The sequence below is a fragment of the Odontomachus brunneus genome, unplaced genomic scaffold (genome assembly GCF_010583005.1).
Source record: "Odontomachus brunneus isolate Ranch 3 - 2012 unplaced genomic scaffold, Obru_v1 Obru_scaffold_029, whole genome shotgun sequence".
Classification (NCBI taxonomy): Eukaryota; Metazoa; Arthropoda; class Insecta; order Hymenoptera; family Formicidae; genus Odontomachus; species Odontomachus brunneus.
The window spans coordinates 2,590,657-2,607,343 of record NW_022639479.1 but is presented as its reverse complement, the minus strand read 5'-3'; the positions used below and the strand labels follow the sequence as shown (position 1 = coordinate 2,607,343).

General features: G+C 40.5%; 1 protein-coding gene across 2 annotated transcripts in view; it reads left to right on the top strand.

Annotated features, from left to right (window-relative positions):
* The first annotated feature begins 3,867 nt into the window (after positions 1-3,867).
* The window catches only part of LOC116843047 (zwei Ig domain protein zig-8), a 339,129-nt gene continuing 326,309 nt past the window's right edge, over positions 3,868-16,687 (top strand). The window contains exon 1 of one of the 2 annotated variants that reach the window (XM_032813058.1): positions 3,868-4,101. The gene's annotated coding sequence lies outside the window, so the exon portion shown is untranslated. Of the gene's footprint in view, positions 4,102-11,578; positions 12,848-16,687 lie in introns of those variants that run through there. The other variant, XM_032813059.1, reaches the window with a different exon arrangement.

The following is a 16,687-nucleotide window of genomic DNA, read 5'->3' as shown; positions in this document are numbered from 1 at the left end:
AATTGACCTCAAGGTCAAAACCAATGGTACAATTGAATGACCCCCTCTGTCCTGGTCAACTTTTATCTAAACCATTTTTTTGTAGATACCGTAATTTGGAAGATATTCGGATCCATAGACTAAAATGACTCACCCTGTATACGACATACTATCTCTTCAGAGATATTTTCTTATTCATACGCGTTTGTTGTTGACAAGACGACAAATTAAATTTCCATGGGGATGAAATTACTTCTGGGGAGAAGAAATAATATACGACGCGTGAATAAATCTAAGTGTGTATTAATCACGCCACTCAAACTACGGGTGGGAAAAAGTGAATAGTTGAAAATGAAAGCTATATATATGCAAAACGAAAATTCGTGTACGAAAACTCATCTCTATGTGCAATATTGCTTTTAGCTTCGTTGATCTTTATTCTGAGCTCTCTTTTTTTTTTTTATAAAAGCAAGTGTAAAAGTAGTTCATTATCTTTCTGATTGGCTACAAGCCACTTTTAAAGGACACTTTTATCAACAAAAGGAAGTTAAGAATAAAGGCCATAACGTTCGCGTTCCTGTCAATCGTTTCTCTGTTACTTTCCTATTTAACGCAGTCTATGCTACTAAGAAATGTGGTATTTTTAATCATAATCACATTGAGAGATTATGTGTTCAAGGAAATCATTTCATAATTAAATTTTGCGATTTTAGCTTGGATCTTTTTCGTTTTATGTAAAAAGATGAATGGAATATCTATTGATTAAAACTTATATTTTTTTTAATTGGATCACTCTTGTATAACAATGGCCAATTGAAGTTTCGACTCGGGAAGCTACTTTGTCATCGAATTATTTCTTGATGATACATGAAGAAATGTATCATCTCTTGATACATCTCTTGTTAAATATCAATCGATATGTTTCGATCGAAGATCTGGTAGCATCCCGATGAGTTCTATCGACTATCTTCATGAATCTTCGAGCTAAAACCACTGAGAGAGAAGTTCTAGTCGTTCAAAAATTCGGTTTCGTGAAAATTTCTAAGTCCTGAAAGGGTGAAATTTTTTTTAATAATTCCAACGTTCCGACTGGAGTTCTGGATAGCACCACAAGAGTTCTATAAAAAATTCTAACGTTGAAATTCATTTGGTGCAACCGTTAAAAAGTTACTGTCATTTTTCTGATCTCATTTTGTGAACTTAGCACCTCCAAACTTCAAAATTAGTTTTTTTACTTCATTTCGCCGGAACTATTTCTAAATGTCATCTAGAACTCTAGAACTCATCGGGATGGGATCAGAACTATGATAATAAATTGATTTTTTTTTTAAATGTGGTGCCATCTTCACCGACGTATATATAGATATATAGACATAAAATCAGTAACTAGGATTCATAAATGCCTTTACACTTGCGGTATCTGGAGAATTGAATTTTTTCGATCTGACGCATCGTTTCTCAGTAAGTATGAATCGTGATTGTTAGTTACTGAAATAACCGACAACTAACTAACAGTCACGATTTATGCTTACTGAGAAACAATGCGCCAGATCGAAAAAGTCCAATTCTTCAGATACCAGAATTGTAAAGAAATTTATGTATCCTAGCATACATCGGTAAATAAAGATAATGTTTTCAACGTTTTGTATCATTTTAATCGCCTCTATGTTATCGACGCTTAGCAAGTATGTCACTCATTCCAGCATCCCCTTAAGCCGGGATTCGAACCAAAATTTTTCGAGTCTCCGATATTATTCATATTATTAGAAACTACCAAATTTAATAAAATAAATTGTGGTGCAGATAATGCCCTTGGTGTCACTTTGATATCTTTAATGGTTACCGAGAAATGCGCGAAAAATGCAATCGGTAGTAAAAAGGCTGTCAGCGACGTCGAAAAGTACGCACTCTTCCACGATTTATTTAACAAACCGTTATTAATAATATTATTATAGTATTAGCGTTATTTTAAACTCTGAATTCCAACAGGAGAAGTTGTAGAACTAGTTATTTTCTTTTAATCACATTGATATCTTTTGTAGTTGCCGAGAAATAAGCAAAAAATATGAGCAGCATGTTTAAGCTTGTATATTTATTTATTGTTTTATATTGTCCAGTTTCCAAATCTTTTTTTCTTGCAAAATTATGCAGAACGCAGCGCGAGAAAGACGAGGCTAATGAGAGATGATCTAGTTTTGTGATAATATCGCCGCTAACTCGCTTCGTGCCACAGATGTCTATACTAAACTAGATTGCTAACAGGCTATCTAAAAGCATATAACAGTTTGCGTCCGATAGAGTTTCCGGTGCATGCGAGAAAATGGCCGCTACCGTCACATATTTTCACTACGTTTAATTATAAAATTCTTTTGTTGAAAATGAGCAGAGCAAATAACGTCCAATACCATCTATTTTTTTTGTTACGACATTTTTTGATGCAACAAGATGCTGGCATTTTTTGGTTTATGACAGTAATTTAATAGCCACGCTGACTCACATTGCACGTTGTAAGTACTCACACAAGTGACACGTCACACACACACAATAGTACAACGTCACACACAGGACCGCCGCCATTTTCTCGCATGCAAACCGCGGAAACGTGACGCACGTTTGAAGCCCTTGTTAGCAATCTAGTTTAGGATAGACATCTGTGCTTCGTGCCTACGTCGCGTGGTTCACTCATCAATGGTGAGACAAGAATGGAGCGATTGGACGTCTGTCCTCTTCTAACTTACTATCATTGTACAGAAGTACAACGGGCACGAACCAAGCGCATTTTATCGTTACCACAGCGAAAATGCGCCTAACGAACGTAGTAAAGGCGCACTTTGTTAGATGGCGTCTCGAAAATGCGCCTAGCTCTGGCCATTGAAATCAGGCTGGTGGCCTCTGTCATGCTACTCTCTGCTTTCATTGCATAATTATTGTATTCAAGAAATGCAACAATTGTACAAACGTTGAGTGATTATCGCGTCTTATTTAGGCATTCTTTTGGACCTATGATAGATTTAGAAAAATATTGTAACGATAATTTTTTCTCGGCGCAGCTTTTGACAACAACTGATTTATCGATTACTGGCGACCTCTCGCAGCCACAACCTAGTTAATCGACCGAACTGTCGGTATTGGAGAATTTTACAAACGTCCGATGATCGATTTACGATGACCCAGTGCGCTAATTGCTTCCAAATTCCAATTATTCTCATTGAATATCTCGCAATTTATTAATATAGATTAGCACAACTCATCAATTATTTTATTCGAATTATGTTATATGTGACCGCACGAAAATAAATGTGTAATTTATTTCATAGTAGAGCATAAGCGCTACTAGCAATTTATCAAACGTGATGAATGTAATGTACATAATTTTGCATGAATGCAATTATTTGTTATTAAAAACAAATATTTGTTACAGTTATGACAGTAACAAAATTTTTATCTTCGAAAATATCGAGCTATGTCAATAAAACAGAGACCGGTGTATAAATTATCGGAGGATCGGAGAATATTTTTCTGAATATGAGAAATTAAAAAAAGAAGTACTTTGCACATCTTGTCTTTGTATAATATTCATATTTATGTTTGATGATATTTTTTCGGTTAAACTAACATCACAATTATACACTGAGAAAGAAATACTTGAAAATTTATATTTGTGTAGGATTTATTTATAGTTTATTTATAGAAATAAATTTTATATTTTATATTACATTACAGAAATAGATTTTATATCCCATAAATAAATTTGCAAATACTTTTTTTTCAATGTACAGCAAGACAAGACCGAAATAATTTCTTATCATAATAGGAAACTACATTTCCGGTACAGATCTGTCAGCAATTTGAATTATCTATTTGGTACCGACTAAACAGTCAGTTTGTTTAAGCTCGTGACGGAACGCAGACTGCCTACGGATATAGTGACCGATAATTGTCGTGAATTGCATTAATTGACATACGGAATCGTGATTAATCGCGTTCTTTTCGATTGATTTGCCTCGACGCGAGCAGACAATACGTATGCAATATATGTGAGCAACAATAAGTGTAATAGCAAGTTTCCAGAACATAAGATACAACAACGGAAAACTAGCAACGTAGACATCAAATCGTTTGGTGAGTGATAGATAGTGGTTAGTCTCGGTTAAGGTTATCTGCCTGTGTCAACAGTTCACGTTGTTGTAATTATATGATATCGCTCTAACAAAGACCTCTCTTGAAATACCGTCTGAAAGTTGAGGCGCATAAGTTAGGTTAAGTTGGACGTATAAAAACTTCTATATTTTGCAATAACTACTTCGCGACGGTCTATAGTTTCGTTTCCTTCATAAGGAAAAAGATTTCTTTAGATTTAATAAATTTCATTTATCCAAACAAATTTGATCGTTAGAATGGTCCAAGGAAACTAATGTTTCAACAAATAAGTACGATTATTTGGCTTTTGTTTCGACTTGATTGTTTCTCGAATAATTTTATTGTTTGGTTTAAATAAGAAAATTGTTACGTCTAATTTTTTCATTTTACTAAAAAAAAGTTCGGTCATTCTGTTCGGATAATCTTAAAAGCTTGACTTTCTATTTTACTGACGGATTGCCTTTTTTATTATTTTATCGTATCACGCCCCTCTTTCTTCGTGATTTTCCGTGGAAATACTCCATCATTCCATGATGCAGTTATCCATCCTCATACTATTGATCACGATTTAGGCTTGACTTCAATGATCGTATGAAAATTGAAGATATCAGCTAGCTCTGATGATATATTTAGTATCATAATTATAATGCATCTTTACAATGTCCATAAAACTTTTTTCATGCCATACTTACTGATAATCGTTGAAAACCATATAATAACAGTCGATATGTAATATTGACCAAATGTACATTAACGAATCAATGATGTCACTCTGGCTCTCGGATTTTTAACTAAATATTATATTAGTACCAAACCAACCAAATATTTAACCAAATATTTTATTGGTTAGAAAATCAGATTGAAAAATGGAATGTTTAAAACCATAGTTTTTTTCAATTAAATAACATGATTTATAGAATCGAGCGGAACAAAATATAAATTACAACCAAATAATACATTTGGTTGAAATTATTTTTGAAATAATAGTGCTTTTTCCGTCAAACAACATGATTCAATCTAATAAAAGATAATAATTGATATGAAATTATGTTGTTCGAATCAAACAAATCGAAGTCAAGCAAATAAGAATTCTGAAAAAACCCAAAGAAACCTTTTTCTCTGTGTATCCGTTGCCAGTTAGACATAAATATATGAGTTTCGCAGGTATATTGAAAAGATGTCTCTTGAAATCTTTAGCTCGCATTTATTGTACGTTCTTGCGTTCTCGTTTAAGCGTCGCGTTGAATTATCCAATATTGTATCATATTCGCAAGGGACTAGATGGGAATTTATTAGCCGAAACCGTTCGTCCTGAAATATCCAATCTGTGATCGTAGTCGGTACTCTCGGTTTCTTTCATTAGCGTTATCGCCGAGCGTATGCGAACAATGTGCGCGATTTCAATAGTGTGAAATTACGTATTAGTTATCATCAGGCTGACCGTAGATTGTGTTGGCGTATTTCCCTTACGAGCCATTTCTGGTTCGCGCGGCTTCTCCGCGTGTAATAACACATGAATAATGCCGCCGCGATAGTGCGCGATGGTGTGCGCGTGAATGCGTGTGCGCAACTCTTGATGCCCCGCGTGTGCATCTCTCTTAGTTAAGAAAATTTGAACGACAAGTTTGCTCGCGGACTGTTATATACTGCCTCGCGGGGACACCAACGCGGTCATTACGAGTTTGAGCGCGACACACGTATCGTTGGTCGATTACACGCAAAAAGTACGTGATCACTCGAATAATTAAACTCTCATTAGTCGCCCGAATCAAATCAACATTATTAAATGGAATTTAATACTTTGCAAAACAGCAATTACGCACATTTTGCGCATTCTCGTGCGCGATGCTCACAAAGGTGTACATTTATATTATAATATTTCGTAATTGGAAGTTACAATGTACGACGTGAGTCAAGTGAGAACTAATCGCGCGTATTTCGATGGAGAACATTTTCCTTCGGTTACCAAGTCGAAAACACAAAAGAAAAACTATTCCCCGCTGCTTTTATCCGTTTCTAATTCCCCAGACGGGGAACGACTAATTACGTAACTCGTCATTACGCGCAGAATAAATTCTCCGTCGTACGAGTTGCGTCGTATCGGATATGCGCGTAGTGGGAAACGATTCGCTTTATACTTAACAAATTAACGACGCTGATTCAGTGCCTTTGTAGGGAGCTTTCGAGATAGAATCTACTTCGTGCACGACGGGGTTGCGCACGCTCGACGCAGGGTGTGCTCGTTCTGTCTCTCTCGCTATCTCTCTCCCCCTCCCAGTCTCTCTCTCTCTCTCTCTCTCTTTCCATTCGGGGATATACTCGAATTAATTACGGGACCCCTCTCATTTACGCAGTTATTATGAACCTTACCCTAAGATCATTACTGAATTACACAGAGAGAGCTTCGGGGAACTGTTTGCGCCTGCCTGTTTGCACGCGCGACTAACATTCACTTCGCTATCGACGATTCCGTGTATAATTACTTATCCATTTCAATCGATAGCTGACACACATAAGTACTTGGACGATACCAAGTATCGTCTGGACCAAAACCACGATAGGTAGATACGGGTATATATTTCTTCTGATTACTAACACTTTGTAAGATTTCGTAAGATTTTACTTTACAAAAAAAATCATGCATATCTCGAAAATTTTATAATTATTTTTTAACGTTTTAATGGTGAACTTTATGATACATAATTTATATTCCATTGCAAATGGAACAAGCAAATGCTTTTAATAGCGGATTAATACATATAGTTCACCGAGAAACCTGTCATTAGCTAAAATTTAGAGTAGAAAATCACCAATCAACGCATAAATTTTTATCATCTTATGCTTTCCCATTTTTCTAACTTTTTTTTAGTACATTGATATTATCAATTTGCTTCGCGTAATTACTGAAAGAAAATTGGTTTACAAAGTGAAATTTCCAACCATTATCCGCATAATCAGTGTTCTCTCGGTGTCATTGCGGTCACGAAATAAAGAATAATTTTATATCGAATTTAACGCTGACGAGAAAAAAATTTGATTTTCAATATAAAATAAGCCTCCGTGCAAACAAAGCACGTTGCGAAGGAAAAACGGGAAGGGCAATCGTGGGAAAGTCAGCAAGCATTCACAGCACTCAAGCTCGGTTTATCCAGAGGAACGGTATCGAGTATCCGTTGTACCGTTCTCTCTCTCTCTCTCTCTCTCTCTCTCTTTCTCTCTCCTCTCTCTCTCTCTTTCTCTCTCCTCTCTCTCCCGTTTAAGCGTAACCGGGTATTCCATTCTTTGAGGGCCCGCGGAGTTTCCCCGATATTTCTGAAAGCGGTCGCTATGCGATAGATCCCGCGCGCTCGTTTTATCCCTGTACTTTTCCGAGTTCCCTTCACATACATCATGAGGTTCCCCGACAGTCCGACGGAAACAACGCGATTCGAAAGCGCAATTCTGCAAGTCGGGCCCGCATTTACGTGCATCTTGTACTTTACGTTCTTCGCGTCTAATGCGAAGTATCAGCCGAAAGTATTGGATGGGAATACAGCGCGACGTCCCTTGATAGAGTGCCCATTGATCAGCTATCCGCCATTGAATTATCTTGAGCCAGAAAGTTCGGAGAATGTACATTCGATGATCTTTCTAAGTGTATCCGTGCGTTACAATCGTCGTGACAGCGATGAATCGTTAAGATAATTATTGCAACTACGATTGTAACGTGAAAGTAGTCCAGCTCGTAAGTAAAAACTCGAAGGGAAGAAAAGAAGCGATTCGCGAATCTCCAACAAAATCAAACGAAAATCTCGAGACGCATTTGCGTCAGCATTTGTTCCGTTTTTCATTTTATATTTTCTGCATATACAAGTGCAGTTTCTTGTAAAACCAGCAGAATAAGTATAATTGAACGACAACTACGCTCAAGGTAAATTCGATCAAAATAACTATCCGTATAGTTGTTATCATTCTTTTGAATAAAGCGACACGATGGGTACCTATCATTTGCTTTTTATTCAGCATTCCGCATTTTGTATCTCGTATTTTACCACCTTACCGGGATGCTTCGCGATAGAGAATAAGAGAAAACGCGACTTTGTTTTGAGAAATGTTAAAATTATTACCCGACTCCTTGAAAGAAACAACACGACTCAAGGATTCGTAGCTCTCGAAGTCGTCGCTCACCGAGGTCTTATTTACCCGTTTGTACCTTCAGATTTCATCTTTCTCGCTTTCTCTCTTTCCTTCTCCCTTCCTCTATCACCATTCTCTAAATCAATAAAACGAATATTATTCGAGAGCACTTGCGTGTATAGAAGATATCAGTCCGTATAGCTCACATAGCGAACTTTGGCGAAACAAAATAGTTCATTCTGCCTTTCTTGCTCTATTTATTCTCTTATCTATGTGTATAAATCGTCCACGCGTCTTCTCCGTACATACTTCGAGGATATGTACCGCATATTGCTGCTGTTTAAGTGTTCAAGTACCGTGAGAGGTTACAAGAATATATTACCAAAAGTGTTGTATAGGGTGGTAGGTTCAATGTTAATACACTCGGGAAATAAATTAAACTGCGCGACCTTATAATTGTTCCTAAACACTAAGCAATAAATTGCATAATAACGTCAAATCATGAAACAAGAGAAAGGAATGCGTTAGTATTAGTTAGAAATCTCCTCAAGTGAAAAAAGAGGAAACGCGGTCGCGTTTTCCTTGGCACTCAAATGGTTAAGTACCGATTTATAGGTCACAGTTTGCACGACATTATTTATAGTTCTTGCAAAAACACTCGTCAGATCTGTTTCCTTTCTCGACGATACACACGATCCACTTCACTGGAGCAACATAAATTTTATTATTTTATAACATAATTTCCCATCACCTACGATAATGTTGCAAATTATAAATCGATTTACTAGCGAGCGCCACACGACAGATCTGTTGATGGTACATCGTAAACTTTGCATGCTTATGCAAATTAATGACGACAACGAAATCTCTCGAAGTGCAACACTTCTTGAATATCTATCCAAAAGTCTCGAGTGTATAAATCTTCAAAGAGGTAAATCGTCCGACCTTACGTTCTTTGGATGGCTCTCGTTACGAGCGCTACCAAAAGAATCCGGGATGAAAAGGAGTTATGAACCGATCGGGATTCCTTACCTCCTTCCTTATTTATTCAACGGTGCTACATATCCGCACGCAGACCGTGCCTGAATATTTTATGGGGACTGTGTTATGTGTGTCGGCGCCTCAGGTATCACGACTCGCGTTTGACGATCGTGCCGATCGTAAAAATTGTCGGGAACGTATCGAAGTCGTTCGCAGGAGTCCCTTGTCGCCGAGCTTTTTCTTCCACTTAAAACTATATGATAAAAGCTGGTGTAAACGCGAGAGAGAGAGAGAGAGAGAGAGAGAGAGAGAAAGAGAAAGAGAGAGAAAAAGAAGTGGCTGTCTAACTTAATTTCTTTATCGAATCTTTGAGCAGTATAATCGATAAAAGCTTGAAGAGATTCGCAAGTTGACATCGTAGACATTCTATCTATTCCTTCGAAACTAATTACTCATACAACAGATAAGATCTCTAATATATATGTTAGGAAAAAGCACTTTGAACTTTATGAAGATAAAAGACTGATTTATTGAAACTATAACAGAATATTTTATTTTTGTTCTTTAGGAATGATAAAATATAGCTTGATTTAGGGTAGTGATACTTTTACCTTCAAGTAGAAAGATCATGACTTTAAGTCACAGAAGTATATTGTCCGTTCTTCCATCTATTCTTTAGTTCTATGTAAATTGTTACATTTAGAGGAGAGGCAGAGAGTCGTTGGCGCTATCGCAAACTCCGAGAATTCAACGACAAGTCTAAAAATAAATATTCAGATGATTACATAGATTTCGATAATTCGGCTCGCAGCAGTCTAATTAACTGACAATTTTTGTGATAAAATTGAACAAAAGAATCTTCAGATATGAGAGGGAAATTATAAAATCGATAGAATCTCGGTGAAGGCTCACTCGGGCAGCTTTAACTCTCTTTTCTTACTCGAGACTCGCCCTTTTCTTATTCCATCTTTCCCCCTGTTCTTTTATTAACGAGTAATCGCGGCCAGCCGAGACGAGATACCCTTTTTATTTGTTGGCAAATGTGTGGGTTATATACGTGAATGTGTGTGTACACACACACACACACACACACATATAATATATTTATTTATTCCGACATACATTATGCGTTGTGAATAATATTACATTGTGTCGCCTGTTATTTCCTTATGAATTACGTTGTTTATCTTTTGTATTATAATACCTCAATTTTAGTATAAAACGCTTGAAATCTAACTTTTTGAAATGCGGAATAAAATGTTCACAGCGATACTACTCACTGAAATTTAGTATTTTTTTTCGTAAAATTAATGAAAATGGACGAATCCAAGCACTTCTCTGTGATCATATTTTGTAAAATAAATATTAATGAGGGAGATAATATGTAATTTGAATCAATTACAAACACATACGAAATTATTCAGTACGTGACGTATATTGATTACATGTAACTTTAGTTTTATGCTTTGTCTAGCAACAATTTAATAGATGTATGTCAACAATTTTATTTACTAGCGATACTATTTTATTTTTTAAAGCGTTTCATAACAAACATGTATGAAAAATATTCATATCTGGATTTCTGTCTCTATCGCAACACGGAGAGAATATAATTACATCCCATCTACGTAAATCCTCTCCATGAGATATCCAACTATCCTCTTTGTCGCTGTCTCTCTCTTTGTCTCTCTCTCTCTCTCTCTCTCTCTCTCTCTCTCTCTCTCTCTCTGTGTTTCTTCCTCTCTGTCGACAAGTTTCTGTGATCTATGAATATCAGTTTGAATATTATCAACTTCCTCTTTCTCTCATCCTCCCTCCCTCCGCCCCTCTCTCTTTCTCTTCCTCCTCCCTCTTTCTCTCTCGTCTCGGCTGATCATGAGCCAAACAAATGATCGACGATGGTCGATCACATCTCGCCTCCAGTGCCAAGTCATGGCCTCGTAGCCTCGTCCGCGGCCTGCAGGTGTGGACATCGGCTACGAGGAGAACGGTCGACGTTCTTCGCGGCCCCTTCTCGCCCTTCCCCTCCCCCGCCATCCACCTCCCTGCCGTCGCTCCATCTCTTTTTCTCTCTTTCCTTCGCGTAGGGTGGACACACGCTCGACCCTCGTCGTCGTCCCCACGAATTCCAGGGATCAATGCGTCGGTGCACCAAAACGCCTGCGCCACCCCCTACCTCATCCCTCCATCCCCTCTTATCATCCCCTCCACGCCCGTACCACCCAGCAGCAGCAGCAGCAGCAGCAGCAGGCAGCAGCAGCGGCGGCGGCAGCAGCAGCAGCAGCAGCAGCAGCAGCAGCGGCGGCGGCGGCGACGGCGACGGTGACGGTACTATCACAATCAGGATATCACCATCACCACGAGCTTCGAGACACCCTACTTCCCACGCCGGTGCTGCGGCGCTGGCTGGTGTAGCTCGGTGGTGGTCTAGTCATGCCGGTGTAACCGCTTGTGTGTCGGGAGTCTACCCTCTTCCATCGTAGGCAGAGCCCGCCACCTTGCGTTCCGCGATCTACTCACACTCGGTGCTTCGACCCCTCTATCGCTGTGTCCTCCGGTGCTCCCACCTCGGCGGCAACGCTCCCTCCCGCGTGCGCGTCGCCCGACCCTCGGAAATTCTGAAAGCGGTTCGCGCCTGTGCAACGTGGGGGTGGCAAGGGACCGAAAATCGAGGTGAAAGGAAACTCCGCGGATCCGGCCTAAGGGTCTCTCCTAGGGCTGATGCGTGTCGGCCGTGCCCCCTCGCGTGTGCGTCCTACGAGCGCGAAAAATTGATACACGCGCGCGCGTACACACAGCTACATATACACACACGTATACATATACATGCACACACATACACACGCGGGTTACATACACGCGCGGATACGCGCGTAGATCCTCGCCAAGTGCCGCCGATATTTTCACTGCCTCGGGCGATCGCCCACCTTTTATTCGCTGCATCCCTCGGTTATCACGGCCCCCTCGCCGATCCCAAGGAAGCAAGAGCATCCGCGACGCGCGAATCGGCAACCGGGACCGCGTTTCCGCGTCGGAGTACGCGACGCTGTGGTGACGTTCGATCGCGCGGCTACTTCCTCGAGTGACATACTTTCGACTCGCGAGGGAAGAGAAACTCTCCTCGGCGGGCTGCTTGCCGCAGGAGGTGGCGGACTGTGCGGGATAGTGTGATTAACCTCGAGTGCACGTCAACAACCTGCGAGAACGCAGGTGGGAGTTTGCAGTGTGACATGTCAGTGTGTCGTCGGGCGTAGTGACCGTTCGCATCGAGTTTCATCGTCAGTGCGAACCCGCGGTTCCGATCGTACGTTGTCACCTCCGTCGTACGTCGCGTTAATCGACGGATCGCGTTCAAGTGCGGGCTGACTGGCTGCTGAGAGTGATCTTATTTGCCGCCGTGTGGTTCGTGCGAGCTACTACGATCATAGACCCGGAGGATCCGAGGGGGATCATGTGTCCCCAATTGCAGCCCTCCTTTGAGGGTTGAGTCGCCGATTCGGTGTCGCGCGCGCGATCGGCCGACACGCGTGTGTTGTGTCAAGCTCGTCGTACGCCCGAAGGCAACCCTTGCCGTCACGCGAGAAGGTGATCTCGCGGAGGGCCAACCGTGTACCACATTCCCGCGCTGCAAGTGAGTCCTAAATCGCTGTAATTTTATCATCGCCGAGAAGATAAACGTAGTGTTTGCTCTGTCTCTTCGTTCGGGTTACGCGAGTCGCGAATTGTCAGATCGCTAGTCGACGAATGAGGACGGAATCGATAGGGATCCTCCTTTCTCTTTGTAAAGTCGCCGGATCAATGGATTACTGTAGAATCGTCCAGGACAATGTGTATTGAGCAATTTTCAGTAATACTATTCAATTAAATGGGAGGGATTATAGACCAATTGCACAGGAGATATATTTTGATCATACGTGATCTTGTCGTGTGTGTTCTCGTGGTTAGATTTGGTAAATCGACAAGTCAAATCGGTACAGGCTTCCTCGAAATTATTGTCATTTCTCTCTTCGCGAATTTTTTTTTATCAATTTAAAATCATCTTTTCCATGACAAGAGTATTGTAGATAGAATGACTTTGGAATCGTAAACAATTGCATTTGACACGATTTTCGAGACCTAACGTAATGTTTTTGGGAAAAGCCGAGTATTCGAATCGATTGCCGTATTCGTGGATGTAATGGCGGCAATTCTGGCTCGCAGATTATGTCCTCCCATAGAAGAGATTATTTTGTTGAAATTTAAAGCTAATTCGACCATTCAAGTACTTTGATCGTTGCAAAAGTTCTATTTCAAGGCAAGAAGGATAGAATGTAATACGATGGTATTACATCCGCGATATTTTACGAAATGTATAATATAACGAGAAAATTATGTCACAAAAGCACACAATTTCTAAAATACCTATATATACGCCTTCTCTGCGTGTATTGAAAGCAAGGAAAAGTGTTGTTAGGTGGATTAGGGGTGAGCGTAAGAAGACTATAAAAAATGTATTCACCTCGTTAGATATTAATCTTTAATCAGCACGAAGGCAAGCGAGGCCACCAAGTCCGGTTCTACTTTAAACCGCAAGTGATCATCGTCAACGTCCTAATGGCGTCAACTCCCATGGCGCCCATGAGAAATTTTATCGTTTGCGATTTCATCGTAAAAATATTACGCCGCGGCCACGGCACATTCCGTATCGGCTCCGTAATTACACCGAGTGTCTCGAAAGCCGCGATTATTTAAAGGAAAGCAATTGTTCGTGCCACTTTTCGACTTTCCGTCGAAAGGCCCTCGACCGTCGTCGTCTCTTGGCCGCTCCGCGGGCGACAATTTGTCACGATTAAAATCGCGAAAGGAACTTCCGTTGTGTCGAACTCTAAATCCACTGCATAAACTCGATCAACAGAATGAAACCCTAGATTCCCGCGCATACAAGAGTATGGGCGAATTACAAAGTTTTCTGCTGATGCGCGCTGCGCATCGTATTATCTAGGCTTCCGCGATCCAACCCGTTTGTTGTTCCATTGCAAAATCCATTGCGGATCGTGCGCGTTAATCTCTTCTATTAGCACTCGAGGATTATCGAAACCCTGCAGAATCATTACCTACGATCATAGTTATCATGGCGGACGTGTTGTTCCTGGAAATTCGTCGCGGCTTTTTCCATGAAATCTTTCGCTCTCTTCTTCTCTCCCTCTCTCTCTTTCTCCTTTCTTCCCTCTCTCTCTCTCTCTCTCTCTCTCTCTCTCTCCCTCGTTTCAACTAGTTTCAGAGATGTATTGCGTACAATCGCCGTCGTGTATCACCTCGGGCACGACGTGTATCTAATTAAGCGAGTTACACGAATAGTATACGCGGCATGAATTGTGCGAAAAGCTCGTTCATTTCTCAGAACTCAAGGCCACTTAGATCGCTATAAATCCTGACTATACGAGTGGATAAGCCTCCAACACGGCGCGTGACGTGCCATTGATCATCGCACAGGCATCGTTCGCGTGGTTGAGATCTTAATGTTTCCCCGAGTGTTGCGTTAATTTTACTGTTATTAAGCCAATATGCGCGCGAATAACGCAACGAGATAAGCAGCGGCGACACCGCTTATTAGATTCCGGCTAATTATTACTTATTGTTCTTTCCCTAGAACGGGGACGCTTTGTCCGTAACAAACCGCGAACAATATTACACACAATGTAACACGTATGTATCGTACGCTTTTCAGTGCCGGCACAATTTCCACGCGGTCGCGGAAATTCCCGTTTTCATCAGATATTTCGGTTGTCGTTTATCTTTTGGGAATAAATTGAATGATTTAATAAATTGCACGTCAGAGCTGCAAGCCAACATTTTCATAAATTAGATGTGTAAAGCGCGCGTACCACCTCCTCCCTCTGTCCTATTTATATAAAATAACAACATAACTGAGATCGAAACGTGCGAATATGTCGTGTAACCGGGAATTCGGCGTTACATAGCGTGTGCGCGCGCGCTTGTGTGACTGTTGCTCGATCGAAAGGCTGAACTTCAGGAGATTAGGATGTGTTTTAACGGCGAAATTGCGAAGCTATCGATGAGCAAAGTGTACAGCCTTCCGCAAATCTTAAGCAGAGTCAAACATGCTCTCGGCAAGTTTGAACTCAAGTATCTACCGTGCCGCACTACCACACCGTGATTCCTCTCGCGCTATTTGCTGCAAGCCACTGTAAGTCTTCGGAGAACGTCGTCTAGCCTCTCGAAGCCTCTGTCGAAAATCCGGTCGCACGAGTGGCGCAAGACCGCGCATCGCGAAAGCCGCTCGCTTCAGCCGCTCAACTTAACCGCATCGTCCTTTGTGAGACGCTCTGTGAGACCTGTTCTTAATTTAATTTATTATACTATCCGTCACGATTGTGGAGTTTCCGACAGTGCTCGGTTGAGTCGGGTTACTATAAATTCCGGCCGTATGAGCGGAGTGAGAGCTTTCGTACCGGCGTGTGATGTGCCATTGATCATAGAGTAGACACACGTAGCTCGCGTGGTCGAGAGCTCGAGGCTTCGATGTAGTTACGTTAATTTTACGAGCCGTCCCAGTTTTCCACCCCCTCACGGCATTTTGCTCTTCTAGGCATGGCAACGCTGCCAGGAAATTACGTGCGATGGTGTGTCGACGAGTGATCTCCTCTCTTCTTCTCTTCTCTCTTCACTTCTCTCTCTCTCTCTCTCTCTCTCTCTCTCTCTCTCTCTTTCTCTCTCCTTCTTTCACTCTCTCTATTTCTGTCGTTCTCGAGCCGGATGTACCCTGTCTCTCGACTCGACCTACTGTTAGTCAATATCATGCGTTACAGTGTCTACTTAAGAAAATGATCTTTTCTTATAATCCGTAAATCTTCAGTGTCCTCTCTCGTCGTGTTATTACGTTTATATGAGATTTTTTAAACATTTTTATTTTTCAATGTCGTACGTGTCTTTTTCGTCTGATCGTTCGAAATTGCTTCGTAACCCGAGTCGATATTCTAGCCCTACTTTCGACCTGAACTTTCCAACATCTATACATGCTGAAGGATCGGTATATACGTTTAATATACACATATATAGAAACAGAAGTATTATTTTTAGCGCATTTAAATAGAAAACGCACAAAATGCAACGTTGATTCTAAAGAGAACCTCTAAAGAGAATTCTCTAAAGAGAACCTCTTGGCAAGGTTGTAGGTTAAATAGAATCAAGATAGGTTGACATAGGTTTTAGAGTATTAAAGCAGGCGTCCAATGGAATATTGAGGTAGAAAAGTGGATCAGAATTTTGATTAAAAAACTTGAACAATCACTTTCACTCCCTCGCTACACCACACACACACACACGCACACACATACACACAAAGCACTTTATAACCAATATCATTTTTCGGTAATTTAATGTTTAATATATATCCGTAGTGCATCTGTGTACACGTTTCCTGAATAAGTTTATATATATATATATATATATATATATATATATATATATA